The 21,800-nt window shown below is 38.6% G+C and overlaps 1 long non-coding RNA gene across 1 annotated transcript in view; it reads left to right on the top strand.

Annotated features, from left to right (window-relative positions):
• Positions 1 to 21,800, top strand: part of LOC309861153 — a 292,958-nt gene that overhangs the window by 117,597 nt on the left and 153,561 nt on the right. Inside the window, exons 4-7 of the long non-coding RNA XR_014309785.1 lie at positions 2,669 to 2,746; positions 6,632 to 6,727; positions 18,442 to 18,490; positions 20,721 to 20,785. This is a non-coding gene — a long non-coding RNA (uncharacterized lncRNA). The remainder of the gene's footprint in view (positions 1 to 2,668; positions 2,747 to 6,631; positions 6,728 to 18,441; positions 18,491 to 20,720; positions 20,786 to 21,800) is intronic.

Below are 21,800 nucleotides of genomic sequence, written 5' to 3'. Positions count from 1 at the left end.
GCATCCCACAGGCCTTAAATTGGCCCAGCCTCTGATAGCATTTTAATTTAGGATTTGGACGAGCCGTGGAAGGCACCCTTTTTAAATTTCCTGTTTGATCTTCAAAGCACTGCTTCAGAATCCCTCCTAATGGGAGTCTGCATTGTTCTGTGATCCCTCACCCACCTCTCTGTTTCCTCAGGCTGTGACTACTTGAGGCCAAAGAGCAATCTTACTTTATATCCCACAGCATCTGGTAATTACTGTCCATTGGTAAAATTTTTCTGAACATATGAAAGAATGAGTGATTTAATGCTGCATTTATCATTATTTTCATGGGACACAAAAAAGCTGTACAATTAATAACAGAATGAAGATTCAAAAAGAATCGAATGGTTGGAAAAAAAAAACCGGATTGAACTAAAATGATGCCGCTGAGAACCTCCATCCACTGATCCTACCAGCCACCTTCCATTGCCTCCTAACCCTTTGATGTTCTCCCTCTTGCTTCCTCACCACACCTAATTTCATGTCTGATCATTATAATCACTCCCTTGCCCATCTCTGGCTTTGTCCTTTATAACCAATAACTCTGGAAATATCCAATCCAATCTCTGCATGCATCTGTGGATGAACATGGCTGAAGAAATGTCCACTGCTCTGCTGACTTTCTTCATTTTTAATCCATGACTACCAACCGGAAGTGGATCCTTAACACTCACCGAAAAAAATGGAAGCCATCTGATGAGAACTTCCACATCGCCCATCACCTCCTCTGCCCCTACATACTTTGCCTCCTTTATGTTTCTAGAGAGATGAACTGTGTAGGACCTGACATATAGCCACCATATATACTGGATCCTGCTCCTCTCATTTATCAAAAAACATTATTCCAGGAATTCTTGGATTTCACAGTTGTGTTTGTTTGTTTGTTTGTTTGTTTTTTACTTCCCAGGGGGTCATATTCACGAACATGTAAACATACTACTAGTTCTTCTATCTTAAAAAACCTTTAGATTTTTACTTCTGCTCTAGTTCTTTGGAACAAAACTCCTCAAAAGAGTCTATTTGACAATGTCTCTATTCTTTTCCCACCTCTCTTAATCCCATTCTAATCGGGACTTTGCCCCCATAACTCTTTTAAAACTGATCTTAATCTTTATTTGACTTGATGTCAGTTGGCACTGTTGTTGCTTCTTTTCTCATTCATGCACTTTCTTCCTTTGGCTTCAGGACACTGTACTGGTTTGTGTTTTCTGCTCCTTTACTAGCTACACATTTTCAGTCTCCTTGATTTTTTCCCTTCTTCTGTGTGATCTCTTCTTCTCTATGAGCCCTAGAAGTCAGGCTCACTCCTGATTTTATTCTCTCCTCTTTCTGCATTTAGTGCCTTGATGATCATCTAATTTCATGGCTTTAAAACTCATCTCTAGGGCGCCTGGGTGGCTCAGTGGGTTGAGCCGCTGCCTTCGGCTCAGGTCATGATCTCAGGGTCCTGGGATTGAGTCCCGCATCGGGCTCTCTGCTCGGCGGGGAGCCTGCTTCCCTCTCTCTCTCTCTCTCTCTCTCTCTCTGCCTGCCTCTCCATCTACTTGTGATCTCTCTCTGTCAAATAAATAAATTAAAAAAAAAATTAAAACTCATCTCTAGGGGTGCCTGGGTGGCTCAGTGGGTTAAAACCTTTTGGCTCAGGTCATGATTCCAAGATCCTGGGCTCCAGCCCCACATTGGGCTCTCTGCTCAGCGGGGAGCCTGCTTCCTCTTCTCTCTGTGCCTGTCTCTCTGCCTACTTGTGATCTCTGTCAGTCAAATAAATAAATAAAATCTTTTTTTAAAAAAATAACAACAAAAACTCATCTCTATACCATGACTCCCAAATTTGCATGTCCAGTTCAGATCTCTTTTCCAAATGCCTTATTCTTACAAATGTCTAGAAATGACCTCTCCCACCCCAACGGATTTGCTATATTTATAATGTTCCCTCAGTGAGTGCCACTTTATCTTTGCAGTTTTGTAGACCAAAAACCTTGATATTATCTCCCTTTCTCTCATACTCCATGTCCTCTTTGTAAAGACAGACTTTTGACACCACTGTCAAAATATATTTAAAATCTCCTCAAATCTCATCAACCTCACTGTTGTTACCCTGGTCCCAGGCACTGTTATTTCTAACCTGGATTGCTGCACTAAACTCCAAGAGTTCTTTTCCCTTCTTCTACTTTTGGCCTCTTTAATCTGTACACAAAATGCTGTCACATTTCATTTGGAATAAAAGAGCCTTACTGTAGCCACAAAACTCTGAGTGCTTTGCTCTTTTACTCCTGCTGCTTCGTCTCCTCCTAGATCCCCCCTTGTTCCCTCTGGTCCAGTCACAATGGCCTTCTTGCTGTTGTGCAAATCTGCCAATTACATTCCCCCCCAGGGGCCCGCATCGACTGTTTCCTCTGCCTGAAACACTCTTCCACCAGCTACCTATGTGCCTAATTCTGTCACCTCCTGCTCAAGTGTCACTGTCTCAGTAGAGACAATAGTGCCACACTATTAAATATTAACAGTTGCATCCCATGCCCCACCAGAACTTTTGATCTGACTCTACTTTTTTTTCTTTTTACATAGCATTTGTTATTTTCCAGTGTACTATGTTATTTATTTATAAGCTGTATTGTTTGTTGTCTTTCTCTCCTTCTAGAATGCAAGTTCCATGAAGGCAGAATTTTTTTGTTGTGTTTGCTGATGGATCTCAAAAGACCTGATTATACAGCATATTGTAGGTACCCAATAAGCATCTGTTGAATGAATAAATAATTGTTAATTTAAAAACACTTCACAATTACATGATGGAAGAGTTATGGCTTATTACTTGCTTGTGAGAAAAAAATAACAGTTTTAGTAGATGTAAATACAAATACACATTTATCCTCTCAGTGCTAAACAAGCTAAGTATTAGATTGTGTTAACAGTAAAGAAACTAAGTAATCCATTTTTCTATCTGTTCTACAAATATTTATTAAGTATCTCTTATGTATTAGTAACTATCAGAGGTCCTGGGACTATAACAGTGAATAAAACATAAAAATTCTTGACTTCAAGGAGTTATGTTCTAGTATATTTCATTCTACACTGTTGTATCTAATGTGATACATTGTATTCCATATAGGCTGTGTCAGACCAATCATATTGCATTTCCTTTGGTTATCACTCTTGGAATGATATATCACACTACTAATGAGCATGGGCTTTGGAATCTGAGAGACAAAGATTTTAATTTTGGTTCAGCCAACTATTATTCGTTTGACCTTGGGCAAGTTACTTAGCTTCTCTGAGTCCCGGTCTTTATTAATTAATAGCTGTGAGTTATTATTACTATATTACATATAATATATTATATATATTATTATATGTTAATAAGTGTGAGTAGTAATACCTACAGTAAAAGGTTATTTACTTGGACTGCCAGGGCCTAATTCATTACAGATTAATATTTCTTACATTAGATATCTTAACTGCAAAAGAATACAATGTTTTACACATTTTAGATGTTTTACACATTTTAGATGGACAGTTTGGTATATGAGATGTCCAGTATGGTAAGAAATAAGTTAAAATGCATAGATGTCCTACAAACACTTTTTTTTACTTACCACTTAAAGTTGCTTAAGGAATTTATTGCATATCTATAGATATTTTGCTTTGAATGAAAATATTTGCTTACCTGTGAAAGGAAAATATGTATCATATAAAATAGAAGTATTTAATGATGTGAATATGTGTAATTAGTATATTTTGCCTACCAAATTATTACTGCAAAATTAGAATTTATAAACCATACTCATTTCCTAAACAATGGTTAAAAAAGGTGTCTAGTAATCTTGTTAAGTCTGAAATTTATTTTAGAAACATGAAATTTATTCCTAACCTGCAGAAAGAAGTTTGGGAAGATCACTATTCATCAGCATTTGCTTTTCTGTAGCAGCCACAGGAGAGAACAATCCAAAAGGTCTTTGGAAAAAATCAGACAGGAGCCTCCACTTGCTGGTGTCATTCTTTATTTTCAAGGCTCTCCCCCAAACTATATATCCATAATATCTTCACATTAGTGAATAAATTTTGTTCCATGGGATTTATTAAATTTGCACAGCATCAAACAGCCTCATCAGAATCAGTTTCGACCCATCCTTTATAAATCCACACCACCTTGTTCACTTTGTCATCACCTACCTCTCATTTGTAGCCTTGGAGTTTGCACTGCTCCTCAGCACAAGTTGCAGCAAACTGATTATCTATTATTATACAATGTATCAGAGAAAACCTGTTTAAAAGAACAAGTTCATTATTTGAATGATTACAGTATTTAAAGTCTTAGGTGAATCACCTTCTATTGTACCATATACAGTGGTTATGAGGAGTTCAAGAAATCGTGGTATACATAAAGAATTTAGCACAGAGCATGGTACAGAGTAAGTGCTTAATAAATGACTTCAATTGTTATTTGTGCAAACAATGTAGTATATATTTTTAGAGGAGAACTCCTATGAATGTTTAGGGACTCGGTATTATGTGAGGAATTTTTCAAAAATTAATTATGCTTAACCATATACATATAGTTTATAGAGTCATATTTCCTTTAGAACTCTCACTATACATATCCCTATATCTGATGAGTTCCTAGGCGACAAGAACCAGGCTAATTTAACGTGCTTTTTTCCAATCTCTAACCAAGCACCAAGAATATTGTAGACACATTCTGTTTGCATTAGATAAAGCTAATTGAATATTTTTCTTTCCACTGAAGGAGCTGAGAGTTTCTAGTGATTCCTGGAAATCATTAAATTAGGATTAATGATTATCTATACAGAGAATGCTCACTGTAGGGATTGATGTTAGACAAGGTCAGGGATTTACATTACTCATTCATTTATTCAGCCTGTCATTTTCAAGTCATTCAATAAACATTTACTGAGGGTTTCTCACTCCTCATTAAGTACGCTTGATGTTGGGGGAATCAAAGATTTAAAAGAACTTTTTGACTCTATTATTAATATGGTATGTATTTGTGCTGGAAGACTATTTAGATGGGAACATCTGTGAGGGGTTTTGCCTGCATGATCTATGGAAGATTAGATCATACTGTATTTTAAATATACTTATTACACATTCATGAATGTATTAGTCAGGGATTTTTAGTTCAAGTGATAGAAAATCCAATCCAAACTGGCTTCAGCAATGAAAGGAGCTCATTGACTCCTATACCTGAAAGTCCAGGGTATTTCTTATCTGCAGTATTGCTAAATCCAATGTATTGGTATAACCAGAACCTTTTACTCTTGGTCTTTTATCCTTCATCCTTCTAGAGTTGGCCTCCCTCTTAGGTGGGCTTTCTCTTTGGGCTGTCTCCTAGCAGCTCAGACCTGGTATCTTCCCATGTTCTGGGGTGCCTGGGTGGCTCAGTCAGTTAAACATCCAACTCTTAGTTTTGGTTCCCTGCATGATCTCATGGATGGTGAGATGGAGCCCCATATCTTGCTCTGCACTCTGTGGGGAGTCTGCTTGAGAGATTCTCTGTCTTCTTCTCTCTCTCTCTGCCCCTCCCCCCACTCACTTGTACTCACTCTTTCTCTCTCAAGTAAATAAATAAATCCTTTTATTGTATTTATTTATTTTTAAAGATTTTTATTTATTTATTTGACAGAGAGAGACATAGAAAGAGAGGAAACACAAGCAAGGGGGAGTGGGAGAGGGAGAAGCAAGTCTCCCACCGAGCAGGGAGCCTGATGTGGGGCTTGGATCACAGGACCCTGGGACCATGACCTGAGCCACTCAAGAGCCCACATAAATAAATAAATCTTTTAAAAAAATCTTCCCATGTTCTAAGGTAGGAGAAAGGAAAGGATTTTTCACCCAGTGCCCCTGTCAAAAGTCTTGCAATGTCTGATATGGTGATGTTTTCTTTGCTTAACCAATTACTATGATTGAGGGCGGGGGACAATGTTCTGACAGGCCCTCAAGGATCAGATGTCCACCCTCAACACCTGAGGATGGACTTGGTTCCATGTAAACCACTTTGTGTGAGAATTGGCAAAAAGTAACACCTGGCATCGTTTCTCAAGGAAGAGGAAATGCCTGATGAGAAATTACACAAAAATTCACAGCAAAGGTCTCCGTGACAGGTGTGGGACTGTTCAAACTGATGGGACTGGTAACAGAGAGGAAGAAGGGCTTTGGATTAACATTAATCTTCTGTTTTTTATTATTTACATTGGTGTTCAGATAATCTGCTAGAAACACTGTCACCATACTTTTATTTTCTTTAACTGTGCTTTGTCTTTCTTTCTTTCTTTCTTTCTTTCTTTCTTTCTTTCTTTCTTTCTTTCTTTCTTTCTTTCTTTTAGTGCTTCAGGGCAATATGTTACTAGTCCATATCATTAGAGTTTATCCTGTTTTTACTTATTTATTTGAGAGAGAGAGAGAGAACAAAGAAGGAGAGGGAGAGGCACACTCCTCTCTGAGCGAAGAGCCAGACTTGGGGCTCAATCCCAAGACTCCCAGATCATGCCCTGAGCTGAAGGCAGATGCTTAACTGACTGAGCCACCAGACAGTCCTGTGTTATCCTGATTTTAAATTATTTATATTTGCTCATGGTTTCCCAGACAGTTCCAGAAGCAAATGCCTATAAAGAAGAGTGTGAATCTGAAAATTCTTACCTCTTTGGATCGCTAGATATGTAACCAGCCATGAATGTGCATTAAGGTAAGGAATTTTCCAGTTTTTATAGTATCCATCCTGCAAGTTTACCCCTTGTAACTGCTAAGGACATAGTCCTTCCACTTTATTTAACATCAACAACTGCAGTGGAGCAATAGAAACACAGCAAAATGCTCCTTCTACCTTTGAAGTTATATTGTGAAAATAAATATTTACTTATTTTCAGGGGGAATAAATGTACAGTTAATTCCACATTATCCAAGAAACTAATGGCTGCCTTATAAGCACCTTCAGTCAGCCAGATGCTGTGAATTTACAAACTCATATAATTATCACAAAGCCCCGCCAGGCAGGTCTGATCTCCCTGCTTCACATTTCTCAATGTCTGATCACTCTAGACTGTTTCCATAGAAGAGAGAAGCAGCAGAGTACTGATTGGAGTCTGCATATTTGGCTGGGGCTTACAGATTGGTGGATATCAACAAGACGGTCAGCAGGCTTTTCCCTCCAGATACAAATTTCTGTAGATTTTTATTCTAAAACAATTCTCAGAAAGAGGATATTCCGGCTTCCTGCCTGGAGGGTAATACAGTGGCTTTTAGTGTACAAAATCTGAAAAGGCAGAGAGGCTCTTGGGAGTTTCAAGGTCTATTATGCAGATAAAATTTAATCCTCCGGTTTCAGCAAGGCACAAAATCCTACCCTCCTCTGTGCTGGTGACCCAGTCTAGATTTCTCTGGTTCAGTATTTAATTTAGGGTGGGAGATGTATGTTACCTGGTTATAGAGGTGAGGACCTAAAGGGCTCACTGCTCCTTATACAGACTTTTCAGCTGGTTTGTGTAATGACTACTGGCCCCATTTCCAGCAACTTTTCAGGATTCAGAGGATCAGAGTGGCTTCTCATTTATATCACACTGTTGTAGATTTAATCTTCCTGTTGCTGACTAAGTCAGTCATTTACAATTTCTCCATCCACTCTCTGCTTTCAAATATTTGGTTTAGGGTTATAGGAATCTCCTAGCTGCACTGAAGTTGAAGTTTTCGTTTCTGTTTCTTGTTATTTACGTATTTTTGAGAGTGATTTTTTCAAAAAGATTTATTTATTTATTAGAGAGAGAGAGCATGAGCAAGCAGGGGGAGGGGAGGAAGGAGAGAGTCTGAAGGAGCCCCCCTGCTGAGCACAGAGCCTGAACCCGACTTGATCCCAGGACCTTGAGTTCATGACCTGAGCCAAAACCAAGAATTGAATGCTCAACCAACCCTGCCACCCAGGTACTCCCTGAGAGCAACTTTTTAAAAGAAGGGGACAGAAAGTGTTTTTACTATTTTAAAATGAGATGTCATCTAATTTATAACCCCCTTGGCCTCAGTTTCCTCATCTGCAAATTGAGCCACATGGCCTCTAAAGTTGTAAATTCCATCATCATTACTATTTTCATATCTGTGTGTGTGTGTGTGTGTGTGTCTATATTCTTTTAAATTTCTACCTCATTGATTTAGGACAAAGTTTTCCTGTTGAGGATACACGAAAAGTGAAACTGTATGTGAATTCATTTTATTTCAGGTGTATAATCTCAGCTGTATCCACTATGATGTTATAGAGTGTCCCACACAAAAGCAATTAGTTAATTGAAGCATATTTTTAAAATGGGACATCTTCCAGGCAAACCAAATCATAAAAAAAAAAAGAACTGTGATTTTTTTTTATTAAATTTTTTATTTTTTATGAACATATATTTTTATCCCCAGGGGTACAGGTCTGTGAATCACCAGGTTTACACACTTCACAGCACTCACCAAAGCACATACCCTCCCCAATGTCCATAATCCCAAACCCCCTCCCCCTAGCAACCCTCAGTTTGTTTTGTGAGATTAAGAGTCACTTATGGTTTGTCTCCCTAACCCCCTCCCAAACCCCCTCCCCCCAGCAACCCTCAGTTTGTTTTGTGAGATTAAGAGTCACTTATGGTTTGTCTCCCTCCCAATCCCTTCTTGTTTCATTTATTCTTCTCCTACCCACTTAAGCCCCTATGTTGCATCACCACTTCCTCATACCAGGGAGATCATATGATAGTTGTCTTTCTCTGCTTGACTTATTTCACTAAGCATGATACGCTCTAGTTCCATCCATGTTGTCGCAAATGGCAAGATTTCATTTCTTTTGATGGCTGCATAGTATTCCATTGTGTATATATACCACATCTTCTTGATCCATTCATCTGTTGATGGACATCTAGGTTCTTTCCATAGTTTGGCTATTGTGGACATTGCTGCTATAAACATTCGGGTGCACGTGCCCCTTTGGATCACTACATTTGTATCTTTAGGGTAAATACCCAATAGTGCAATTGCTGGGTCATAGGGCAGTTCTATTTTCAACATTTTGAGGAACCTCCATGCTGTTTTCCAGAGTGGCTGCACCAGCTTGCATTCCCACCAACAGTGTAGGAGGGTTCCCCTTTCTCTGCATCCTCACCAGCATCTGTCATTTCCTGACTTGTTGATTTTAGCCATTCTGACTGGTGTGAGGTGATATCTCATTGTGGTTTTGATTTGTATTTCCCTGATGCCGAGTGATATGGAGCACTTTTTCCTGTGTCTGTTGGCCATTTGGATGTCTTCTTTGCAGAAATGTCTGTTCATGTCCTCTGCCCATTTCTTGATTGGATTATTTGTTCTTTGGGTGTTGAGTTTGCTAGAACTGTGATTTTTTAAACTAACTGCTCTGGCATAATATCCTTGTAGCTTTGAAAAAAAAAACAACTTTCTAAAATGCAATAAATCTAAACCTAATCTTAGGTGATACAATTCCTTGTTTTAAAATAGTTCAAAAAACCTAAACTTGTATGAGAACTCTAACACATCTTACTTTTTTTCACATGAGTCATTTAGTCTATTATGATTCAGATGCTAACTCATGAATTGGAGCACTAAGGATTTTTAAAACAATTTTTAAAAGCTCTATACTCTTCCATTGTCTTGGCTATAACAAGTCCACTTTGGAAGTTCACTGCTAGTAAGCCAATTACAAAAATAATACAATATAAAAAAAATTTCCAACCCATACTTGGGATTTGAATGTGACATTACTCTGATACATAAATCCAAAGAAAATATTTCTTGTTTAGTGTTTCCAGTCCCCTTTCCCCCTCCTTCCCTGTATTTCTCTTTTTCTGTCCTGAATGCCTTTAGTCCTATTTTGTCACTAAGAGAAAGTTGCTACATGTCTGGCCAAAGGCCAAAGGTGAATGCCAAATAAACTTAGTGACCTCTTTGAGGATTAATGTTGGGATTTCTACCCAGCATGCCCTAGGTTTTCTGTGTTCCAGTTTTGCCAAGATAAATCTCTGGGCATCCCAGTACTTGTTTAGAAGAGGACTTGAGAAAAATTTAATCATTTATGGGGTTGATTTTTTGGCAGGTCAGTAGAAAACTGCTTTATTTAATCCAGATTAATATATCTAAATAAGACTGAGGAAATGAAGAGTATTGGTTTTGGCAACAGGCAAATACAGGGAGTTCTTGGTGGGGCTACCAATAAGCATATGTATCTCTGGGGAAAAGAAACCCTTGAACACATAAAGAAATCAGTTTTCTGGTTGTATAGATATCAAGTATCAATTGTTTCTAGACACAACTGACTAGAGAAGGAAATACTGGGCTGTGGCCTATGTTTGTCATATGATTATGATCGCCAATAGCAATGGCAACAATATTAATTAAACCATGGGTTCTCAGAGAACCCTTCTAGAACCTTTAGTGAAGTCCTTGGAATAGAAGGGCAACTGGGAATTGAGTGGCCATGCAATAAGGATGAAGGGAAAAATAAAGCTCAGGTACATAATGATGCTACCAACAGCTGAAGGGAGAGGAAGAAAATGAAAGAAAAAAAAAATTCCATGTTCTGAATGGACATGTGCTCCTGCATGCAGTGTCTTTGAAAAGAGAGGCCAGCTTTGGAAATTGGTCATTTTTGGAATTCCCAATGACTTGTATTTCCCAGGAGTGACCAGGCCCTGAGAACCTGACTCATGCTTACTAAAATGCTTGCATGACAGAGGTGGGCACCAGAATGCTATTTTATTTATTAACAAAGGAAAATATAACTACTCTGTGGCCTGGGAGTATATGTGAGGGTATGATCAACAGGGCCCTTTCCTGTTGACAAACCTCTGTGAGAAGCTTCATCATAAACCATGGAAAACATACAATGATTTCAGGAATGAAATTTATATCATTAGTCTTTTCTTTTCCCAAAGTTAAACAGCTTGGGAATTAGAAGTTTCTTGGCAATCATGGAATTAGAACAAGGGACTTAAAAAAAAAAAAAATCCCTGTGCAGTGGCACCAGTCCAGGGATATGTGATCTGTCCATCTCTTGAGAGGGATGGTTTTATCAGATGGGTCAGAGTAGTCATGACCCGATGGCAGTAGTGTCCAAGATCCAGCTCAGTGATGAAGCAGCCCGCAATGGGACCAGAAGAAGTAGAAACAACTCTCCTTTTCAGTTTGCTAGGATTTTCAGAACTGCTCAAACTTCATCCTTAAAACCACTTCTATTTGATAATGGAGTGCTTTGGGAACAGCTTTAGTTCAGGGATTATGTTCTCCCTTTATTACTCTCCAGCCTCCATCCATCTCTTTGACCAACCAAACTGGAGAATTGAGCTTCTCCATATATATATGGATGGTGACTTCTATCCATCCATATATATTTTTTGGATGCCACCATCCATATATATTTTTTCTTTTTTTTTTTTATATTTAAACTTTATTTTTTCAGTGTTCCAAGATTCATTGTTTATGCATACCCAGTACTCCATGCAATATGTGCCCTCCGTAATAACCACCACCAGGCTCACTCAACTCCCAACCCTCTTCCCTCCAAAACCCTCACTTTGTTTCTCCGAGTCCACAGTCTCTCATGGTTTGTCTACCCCTCCAATTTCCCCCAACTCACTTCTGCTCTCCTTCTCCTAATGTCATATGATGATTGATTCGTTTCACTCAGCAATAATCTCCTCCAGTGCTGTACATATTCATACAAAAGGAAGGTATTCATCCTTTCTGATGGAGACACAATACACCATTGTATATACGAACCATATCTTCTTTATCCATTCATCCATTGAAGGGCATCTTGCCTCTTTCTGCAGTTTGGTGACTGTGGCAATTGCTGTGAACATTGGGGTACAGATGGCCCTTCTTTGCACTACATCAGTATCTTTGGGGTATATACCCAGTAGTGCAAAGGCAGGGTCATAGGGAAGCTCTATTTTTAATTTTTCAAGGAATCTCCACCATGTTTTCCAAAGTGGCAGCACCAACTTGCCTTCCCACCAACAGTGTAAGATGGTTCCTGTTTCTCCACATCCTCTCCAACACAGGTTGTTTACTGTCTTGTTAATTTTGGCCATTCTAACTGGTGTAAGGTGGTATCTCAATGTGGTTTTGACTTGAATCTCCCTGATGGCTAATGAAAATGGCATTTTTTTCTGTGTCTATTAGCCACTCTTTGGAGAAGCATCTGTTCATGTCTTCTGCCCATTTTTTGACATGATTATTTGTTTTTTGAGTGTTGAGTTTGAGGAGTTCTTTATCGATCTTGGATATCAGCCCTTTGTCTGTAGTGTCATTTGCGAATATCTTCTCCCATTCCATGGATTGCCTCTTTGTTTTGTGGACTGCTTCCTTTGCTGTGCAGAAGCTTTTGATCTTGATGAAGTCCCAAAAGTTCATTTTTGCTTTTGTTTCCTTTGCCTTTGGAGACATATCTTGAAAGAAGTTGCTGTGGCCAGTGTCAAAGAGGTTACTGCCTATGTTTTCCTCTAGGATTTTGATAGATTCCTGCCTCACATTGAGGTCTTTTATCCATTTTGAGTTTATCTTTGTGCATGGTGTGAGAGAATGGTCAAGTTTCATTCTTCTATACACAGCTGTCCAATTTTCCCAGCACGGTTTATTGAAGAGATTGTCTTTTTTCTGCTGTATACTTTTTCCTGCTTTGTCAAAGATTATTTGACCATAGAGTTATGGGTCCATATCTGGGCTCTCTACTCTGTTACATTGATCTATATGTCTGTTTTTGTGCAAGTACCATGCAGTCTTGGTGATCACAGCTTTGTAATATAGCTTGAAATCAGGCAACGTGATGCCCCCAGTTTTGTTTTTCTTTTTCAACATTTCCTTAACAATTCAGGGTCTCCTCTGGTGTATTTCACATCCTTACTGATGTTATCAGTTCCCAGAACTGACTGCAGTTCCCAGAATTGCAGTATGGCTTTTGTTGTATATTTTATTAGGGAGAGATGTTCCAGACAGTTTTATTTGTTACTTACTCCTATACTCTTTACTCTGTGAATCAGGAAGCTGTTAAGTGGGTGGGGAGTCTATAATTGATTAAGGATATCAGTTCTTCAGTTCCCAAGTTTGTAATTGCAGATAACTCCAAAATAGGTTCAGGGTCCTCCTGGACCCACTTATAAGGCCATCAACAATCCATTTTTAACCTGAATTCCCTATACCCTCACTGTGATCAGTAGACTGTAGTGATGTTCTAAATCCCAGGACTAAGCGTTAGCTCAGAATCAGAGGGCAGGATTACTGAAAATTTCAGCGGTACATTCACCGGTGCAAAGTAATTCCATTTAAGACTGCAGCTTTCTGTGTCGATGGATAATAAGAATAGGTAACATTTATTGAGCACTTGTTATACAGCAGGCAATGTTCTCATACTTGTTTTGAAATTTTCTGAATGCTGGTATCTTCTTCAGCAATAACCAAAAGCTTTATGAGGAAAACATTTTACTGGGCCCAGCAGGGGCAGAGAGAGGGGATGGGTGAGTCATACCCTAAATCTACCAAATATTTTTATCATGTGAAAGGAGAATTCCCTTCAAATAAGAAATGGGTCTGCAGACTGGATAGCCAAAATCAAAGCAAAAAACAACCAAACAAACAAAAACAAAACCTCACAAAGACCTGGCAAATGTCTGCTACATACATGCAGATTCACCTCATTCTTTTAACTGCTGTGTAATATTCCATTACTTTGATATCCTACAGTTGGTTCGCTACTCCTGCATCAACAGATGTGGTTTCCCTATTTATGGCTACTTCAAACAATACTTCCTAAGTATTTTTATATGTTTCTGAGTAGATCTATGTAGATTTTTCTAGGATTTGTACCAGAAGGAAAGTTTCATTATCCAGTTTGTCTGTATTTTGCCTCTATTTGGAGAAACCAAGTCCTCACATTCCTTCCCACCTTAAAGAGAAGACTCCAAGTAACTATAATTATGAACTATAGTGAACAGAGATGGAGAGATATTTAGGAAAAACCAACGCATGGCAGATGGAACCCCTCCAAACAAACAAACAAACACACGAGCCAAAAACAGCAATGAAAACCAAACACTTTACACAATCCTGTTTTAATAATGAAAATCAACCTCTGTGTACATACCCCAAACTGAAAAAAGCTAGGATAGACCACTTATGTCCCCTAGAATCTGAGTAGGGACAATTAAAACTTTAGACTAGGCTCTGGCTTTTAAAAGACAGGTTTTAAAAACATTAAGTTTTCTAAGCCAAATATATATAGCATATGGTTTTATATATCCAATGCCCTCATCTCTGTTTCCCCACCGTGAGCTTACAGGAAAACACTGTTTATTTCTGACATTCAGTAAAGCTGTTTCAGCCCCAGTGTTGATTGATAGCAATAGATTCAAGGATTAATAAAAGAGATGTGTTTAGTGAGTCACCAGCACAAGAGCTAGAACAGGTCACATCCCAAGTTAAATTAAGCAGGTCCTGCCATCACCCCATAGGGTTTTGAAGCTGTGATTGAAAGTCAGAAGGAGAGAGTATGTGTTTGCCAAGGAACATCAATGCTTTTGAATTCTTTCAACCTAGACTGTTTGGTGACATTTCCAGATAGCTGGTGAGGTCTGGAGGGGAGCGTATAAAGCTAAAGGCAAAAATCCTATTGAAGTGCATTTGCTATACCTTTTTATTTTAAATGCATGGATGTTTCATGGTGAAAATGCAAAATGGATGATGTTAGCATGAAGTGATATGCCAGTCCTCACTCATATCTTGGCAGGTCTGTCTGACTTTTTCAGTAAGGGCCAAAAAGCCAAAAAATTTCTTGTTGCTCCTATTCCTACTCATATCTACTAATGATATTCCTCAAGACAAACAAACCTGAAAGAAAAAAAAAGTCACCCTCTATATAGATACCAGAAAACTGGAAAAAGTTTGGCTAGACAACATCATTGACTTGATATCCCATATTATAATGTCATTACAAATGATATTACCATGTTTTCCAGTAAAGGAGCTTCATACATAATTAACTCTGATCTCAACTTAAATAATCCTAAATTAGCTGTTCACTTTTCAGTTAAAAATGTTTCTCTAATTTATTGATAAATCTACACCTTTGGATATTATTTTTCTTAGTATGAATTAGTAAGGGCCAAATGCAAGAACCAATGTGTCTCTTTCAAGTTGCCACTGCTTCTTTTCTAATTAAGAATATCTAAAATTCCTTCCGTCATGTGGTGTCAGCACTTGCTTGACATTTATTTTGGTTGTGTGGGCTCTGGTGAACTTATTTATTTGGAATTAAGTGCTAAGGCTTTCCTACCCATCCACAGTTGCTCTCTTAAAGAAAAAGAAACTTAGCAAAAATATATAGCATGTGTCTCCTGAAACATTCATGTACTGATGTCCTAACAGCCAGACCTCAGAATGTGACTGTATTTGTAGATAGTCTTTAGAGAGATGTACTTAAGTTAAAATAAGACCGATAGTGTAGGCCCTAGGAAAGCAGAACTAGCAAAGGTATATGGCACAAATGCTTTATTTCCTAGATTTTCCTGCCTAAAACTCCTCATGTATTCTTAGATGTATTTGTCCAAAACATATCCATTCACAAATAAAAGGTCATAAAGCAATTATTTCTATTTCCAAACTCAGCATGACATGATGCACACTGTCTTCACTAGAAAATATTTTTAATTTTGTCCATCAAAATGGAATTGTCTTTGCATATGTTTTATGTATCCTCTTAACACTATCAGATCCCTGGCTCTCTGAGACTCAAAGCAGGTTTTACCTACATTTAATATAAACTGTAGGATTTTCCACCAGCATGAGAATTGGCTTTCTTCAGATTCTCTCTTTTCTACTTTAGTGATGGCTTGCTGTTAATCTATAATTTGGGAGGGGGAGCTAGTATGATGTGGTTGATTTGAGAATGTCTATAAGCTAACAGGGAAAAGAATAATCACAATTCTTTTTTTTTTTTTAATTTATTTGACGGAGAGAAATCACAAGTAGGCAGAGAGGCAGGCAGAGAGAGAGGAAGGGAAGCAGGCCCCCTGCCGAGCAGAGAGCCCCATGTGGGACTCGATCCCAGGACCCTGGAATCATAACCTGAGCTGAAGGCAGCGGCTTAACCCACTGAGCCACCCAGGCGTCCCAGAATAATCACAATTCTTTTGCCACTTTCTGTACAACTCCGCTTTCATTGCCTGGCATTGAGAAATGCTTTTAACTTAATTTTGTGGCCTTTTGGCCCACTAGTTAGTTTTACGGTTTGCTACTCCAGGCAGTCTGGACAACTTACCAAAGAGCATTACAGATGCTCTTTGATTTTCTCCCTTCATACTTTTGTCTATGTAGAATATCATCTCCCATCACCCCAAGACCAAATTGAATGCATGAGTGCATTCAGTGCAACTAGTGACAGACTAGTTCTTGTCATGGGTCACATTTCATGTCCTATTTTTTTTTCCATTTTATTTTATTTCTTTTCAGTGTTCCATCATTCATTGTTTATGCACCACAACCAGCGCTCCATGCAATACGTGCCCTTCTTAATACCCACCACCAGGCTCATCCAACCCCCCACCCCCATCCCCTCCAAAACCCTCAGTTTGTTTCTCAGAGTCCACAGTCTCTCATGGTTTGTCTCCCCCTCTGATTTCCTCCAACTCACTTCTCCTCTCCATCTCCCAGTGCCCTCCGTGTTCTTCCTTATGCTCCACAAGTAAGTGAAGCCATATGATGATTGACTCACGCTGCTTGACTTATTTCACTCAGCATAATCTCTTCCAGTCCTGTCCATGTTGATACAGAAGTTGGGTATTCATCCTTTCTGATGGAGGCACAATATTATATATATGGACCATATTTTCTTTATCCATTTGTCCATTGAAGGGTATCTTGGTTCTTTCCACAGTTTGGTGACTGTGGCCATTGCTGCTATGAACACTGGGGTACAGATGGCACCCTTCTTTTCACTACATCTGTATCTTTGGGGAAAATACCCAGTAGTGCAATGACAAGGTCATAGGGAAGCTCTATTTTTAATTTCTTAAAGAATCTCCACACTGTTTTCTAAAGTGGCTGCACCAACTTGCATTCCCACCAACAGTGTAAGACGGTTCCCCTCTCTTCACGTCCTCTCCAACACATGTTGTTTACTGTCTTGTTAATTTTGGCCATTCTAACTGGTGTAAGGTGTATCTCAATGTGATTTTGACTTGAATCTCCCTGATGGCTAGTGATGATGTACATTTTTTTGTGTGTCTCTTAGCCATTTGTATGTCCTTGGAGAAGTGTCTGTTCATGTCTTCCGCCCATTTTTTGACATGATTATTTGTTTTTTGAGTGTTGAATTTGAGGAGTTCTTTATAGATCTTGGATATCAGCCCTTTGTCTGTAGTGTCATTTGCGAATATCTTCTCCCATTCCATGGGTTGCTTCTTTGTTTTGTGGACTGTTTTCTTTGCTGTGCAGAAGCTTTTGATCTTGATGAAGTCCCAAAAGTTCATTTTTGCTTTTGTTTCCTTTGCCTTTGGAGACATATCTTAAAAGAAGTTTCATGCCTTATTTTCTGTCTAGATGTGAATTGGAAATAAGATAAGGAGATTCTAAAGCCCTTATTTGTGAGTGTACAACCCAACTGGATGGTATGTATACTTACGGTTAATGTTGTAGTGAACACAGAGAACTGCTGTGTGATTTCTGAGTGATTCCTGATGCTTCACCCTGGGCAGTTGAGAAGTCAGGAATGCCTAAGTGATATTTACAAATAACAAATCATGTGATTTCAAAATGCTATTTCTAAGGGAAGCATATAAGCTGATGAATAGGAGGTTGTAATCCTCCGACAGTGTTTCTGTACTTTGGCAAGAAACAGTTTCCTTCTGTAAATAGTAACTACATATTGTCTATAACCTTCCAAGACATTGGGGATCAATGTAGATTTTCATAATACCTTGTGGGCAACATTCCTATTATACATTTGTATGCCACAATAGGCCATGATGATGAATTCACTTCAGGTTTCTCTGAAACTTAATATTTGGAAAATGATAGAAACTGTTATATGTAGTTGAATTGCATGCTTTATCAACTCTAGTAGTATTTCTCTTGAGAACATATCTTTTCAGATAAAACTGCTTTTCTCATCTTGAAAGAGGAAATAAAAAAGATGGCTCATTATAAGATAACTCATCTATTTATGCTTTCATGAATAAACAGATGCCATTAGTTTATGAGTTGTGTGTGTGTGTGTTTCTTATGTGTTTTCAGAGTGATGTGGTTTAATGTTGGTGTCTCTGCCTTTCTGTGGTTAAATACGTCAGTGGTGTAATATGCGAAGAATCAAAGAGAGGTTAATTGTAGGAGGAGATTGAACTCAACACACACCTGAATTTCCTCTTGTCCTGAATCCCTTAGGTGGCTGAAAATTCATAAAGATCCAGGAAAAGAAGAATGTCATTAGCAGGCAAGTAATTAATGAGGATTTTTGTAAATTGGAATCCAAGCTTGGAGTTTCCTAATATAGAGGAGAGGGAGGTGAAGGAACAGCCATCAGAGTAATTAAACAGGAGCTAAAATTCTGAAAAACAGACCAGTTCAGCTTTTTCACTTCCCCTACTATATTAAATGACAGACACAAGTGGAATTCAGTGTCAGGATAAGCCTGGAAAGTATTACAAGAATAAATCCTTTAGGGGTCTGTGTGAGAAGAGTAGGTCACATGGGGATTTGAGACACATGCAGACACAGGGGGAGAAGAGGGGACAGACTGCTCTGCCAGGAGGTTCAAGCTTTGAAGCACTCCTCTGCCAAAATGGACATCTTCCTAAGTTGGCAAGGGGTGGAGGGGACAGATACTGGCCTGCCAGCCCATGCCCAGGGAGCCTTAAGGGATTTGTGCAGTTGACCCACCATAACCCTTTATGGCTAACTAAACTAAAAGCAATCTTACAATCAAAGTTGAGACTCGGTGGAGTATCAGAACTTCAGAAGTAACCCACACCAGCTACTAATTGATGGCCACCCATCACCAGATAGTTGATAAAAAGCAATAGAGGGACCAAGTTTAACTAACTAACAGAACCACTGATCCAAGGGTTAAAAAAAAAATTCAAGAAACAGATGAAAACTTAATTTAAAAAAACTTTAAACTATCTTGAGAGAGTCAAGTGGCTATTTTCATTGAAAAAAAAAAAAGCGAACAAAAAAGGAGGGGGAGGGGAAGGAGGAGGAGAAAGGAAAGGCTCCTATGATGGTGAGTAATTAGTCCAAATTGGTTCTAGAAATTAAAAATATTAATGGCGAAGTAGAAACGAGATGCAAGAGATGAAAAACAGGATGAACATTGTTGAAGGCTGAATTGTATTCTAAACAATAAAATATTACAAAAATCTGGAGAAAAAAGTGAAAGTGATGGAAAAAATGAATGAAAAATTAAAACACAATACTTTTAGTTCATGTTGTTAAACACCCACTTAATAGTTCTAGGAAAATAAAACATAAGATATGAAAGAGATGAAAAGGAAACAGAAGAATTTCCTTTGTGCTGAAGGTTTTGAGTCTTCAAATTAATGGAATGTCCTTATATAGCTACATTCTAAGGGAATTTCTGGTCTCCAAATTTTAAATTTCCAGAGAGAAAATCAATCAATCAAAAAACCAAACAGATGGCCAAGAAAAGAATAAGAGTCAAATTGTAGTCAGACTTCTAGTTAGCAACACTAGATGCTGAAGAAGTAGTTTAAGGAGGCTTTTTCTGTCTCTGAGCAGATGGAGAACTCCTCCCCACTTTTATGCCCACTTAGAATAATTTTAGTTTTGGCCCTCTATTTCCCCAAACTTACTGGTCTTCCAATCACCTGTAAAACTTTTGAAAATTGCAGATCCATAAGCCCTATTTTAAGGATGTGGGTGTATTAGATCCAGTGCGTGGTTTGGGAATCTGTATTATAAAAAAACTACTTAGTTTGGAAGCAATTGGTTTAGTCCCTAGAGACTGATGACTCAACTCCATTAGCTGTTTGGTCCACATGGGGCTCCATTCCATGACATGAACTCCAGTCTGGGATTCATTCCTCCTCCTTCTAGACCACAATGCTGACTCAGTGTACTCTGAGTCTTTGTGTGTCTCATGTGGCCAGAACCCAGGCCACAAAAATAATGTTCATGGCCTCTGCTTTGTTTTAGACTAAACATGTCCTAGATGACCAACTGACAAAAGATGTAAAATATTTTTGTGAATCCAGCTCCGTCAGAAACTGTTACCATTCATTTATGATGCATCAATCATTTGAAGGCTTAGATTTCACAAATAAGATAAAGAGAGCTTGGCCAGAGTTTTGCCATTCAATTGCAGCTATTCTAGGCAGGTGGGTTTAACTGAGATTAAATTCATTTCAAAATTAAAGATTTGTCAGATAACCATACTGAATTGTGTTATTCATGGAGAAGCCCCTAGAGTTGCCTTTTAATTCTACCAAGTTTGTCATTAAGAGAGAATGTTTCATACTGCCCACATCGTCAGAAGTCACATTAAGGAGCAGCTTCTACAGTTTGGGACATGCCACATGCACGGAGCAATAAGGCCAGACGCACAAGGAAATCAACAACCCATAGTCCAGCTGGATCAATACAGTCTTAGCAGACCTTATTCATGCGGTGGATGACTGACTCCGCCCCTCCGCTTGCCTCTTTAGATGGAGAATGCAGATCCTTGCAGGAGAAGGCATGCCCTTCCTACAGTTGAATACCACAGTAAGAGGTAACGTAAAACTGAGATTTTTTTAACCGCCAAGAGCTATATTGTGAGGGTTAGGAAAGAAGACGTGTGTGGGTGAGAGTGCACCATGAATCCCAAACACCGACGAGATGGGAAGCCTTTCTATTAGCTTATTTTGTTGTTATTAAAGCATCAGTGGACTTTTGAAGGCACACTCCTTTCTTTCCCGTTTGAAGTTCTTTTCGGTTGTATACTCTGATAAATGACGTAGATCCATCAAAAGCTTGGGTTGCATTTTCCCCGGTGGCTCTGTTTCCACCTCTGACTTCCCTCTGGTGTGCTGCTTTGTTCCCTTCCTCTCACCTCCTTTTTAAAATCCTGACTTTCTTCAGTTTTAAAGGAGAAGGGAAAAAAGCCCCAAAGTTCTAACATTTAGATAAATCAGTTTTGAACCTCCCTGTCCTGAAGAGCTTCCTGAGCAGCCCGCCACGCCTCCCCTGGAAGGTGCAGATAGCTGTTCCATTTCTTTGGTACACGTCACGGTTAAATATTTTTCATTTTCATTTTTTAATCAGAAAACAGGGCTGAAATAAAATTTGGCTCCAAGGAAATGTCTGTGTTCAGCTAAGCATGTTTTGGAATTTCCAAAAGCTTATACTCCTCTCAGGTCCAATAAGTTAGAGGGAAATTTTGATTACAGTGCCTGGTACTTGTGGAGAATGTGATTAAAAACTGATTAAAGGCCTATCAAAAGATGCCGTTGAGATACAGGCGATCATTTTAGGAGTTAATAAAAATCATGATCTCAGTGTTTCTCAATTTCTTTTGAAACTAATGAAGATTTCCTTGACCTAAGAAATAAAAACAAGGGAAAACTTAGTTTACATAAGAACCTCAAAGACAGTCTTAATATCAGTTTCTAAGAATTGTGTGTCCAGGGGAGAAGAGCCCCAGCAATCCTACTTTAGATTTTGTCAGTATGACATATAGTTCTTTTTCTTTTTTTTTAAACTGAAGAGATATTGAATGCATCAGCACACTATGGGAGTAGAATACT

This window comes from Mustela nivalis (genome assembly GCF_964662115.1).
Source record: "Mustela nivalis genome assembly, chromosome: 3".
Classification (NCBI taxonomy): domain Eukaryota; kingdom Metazoa; phylum Chordata; class Mammalia; order Carnivora; family Mustelidae; genus Mustela; species Mustela nivalis.
Note: the sequence above shows the minus strand (reverse complement) of the source record. Positions and strands in the feature narration are given on the sequence as shown.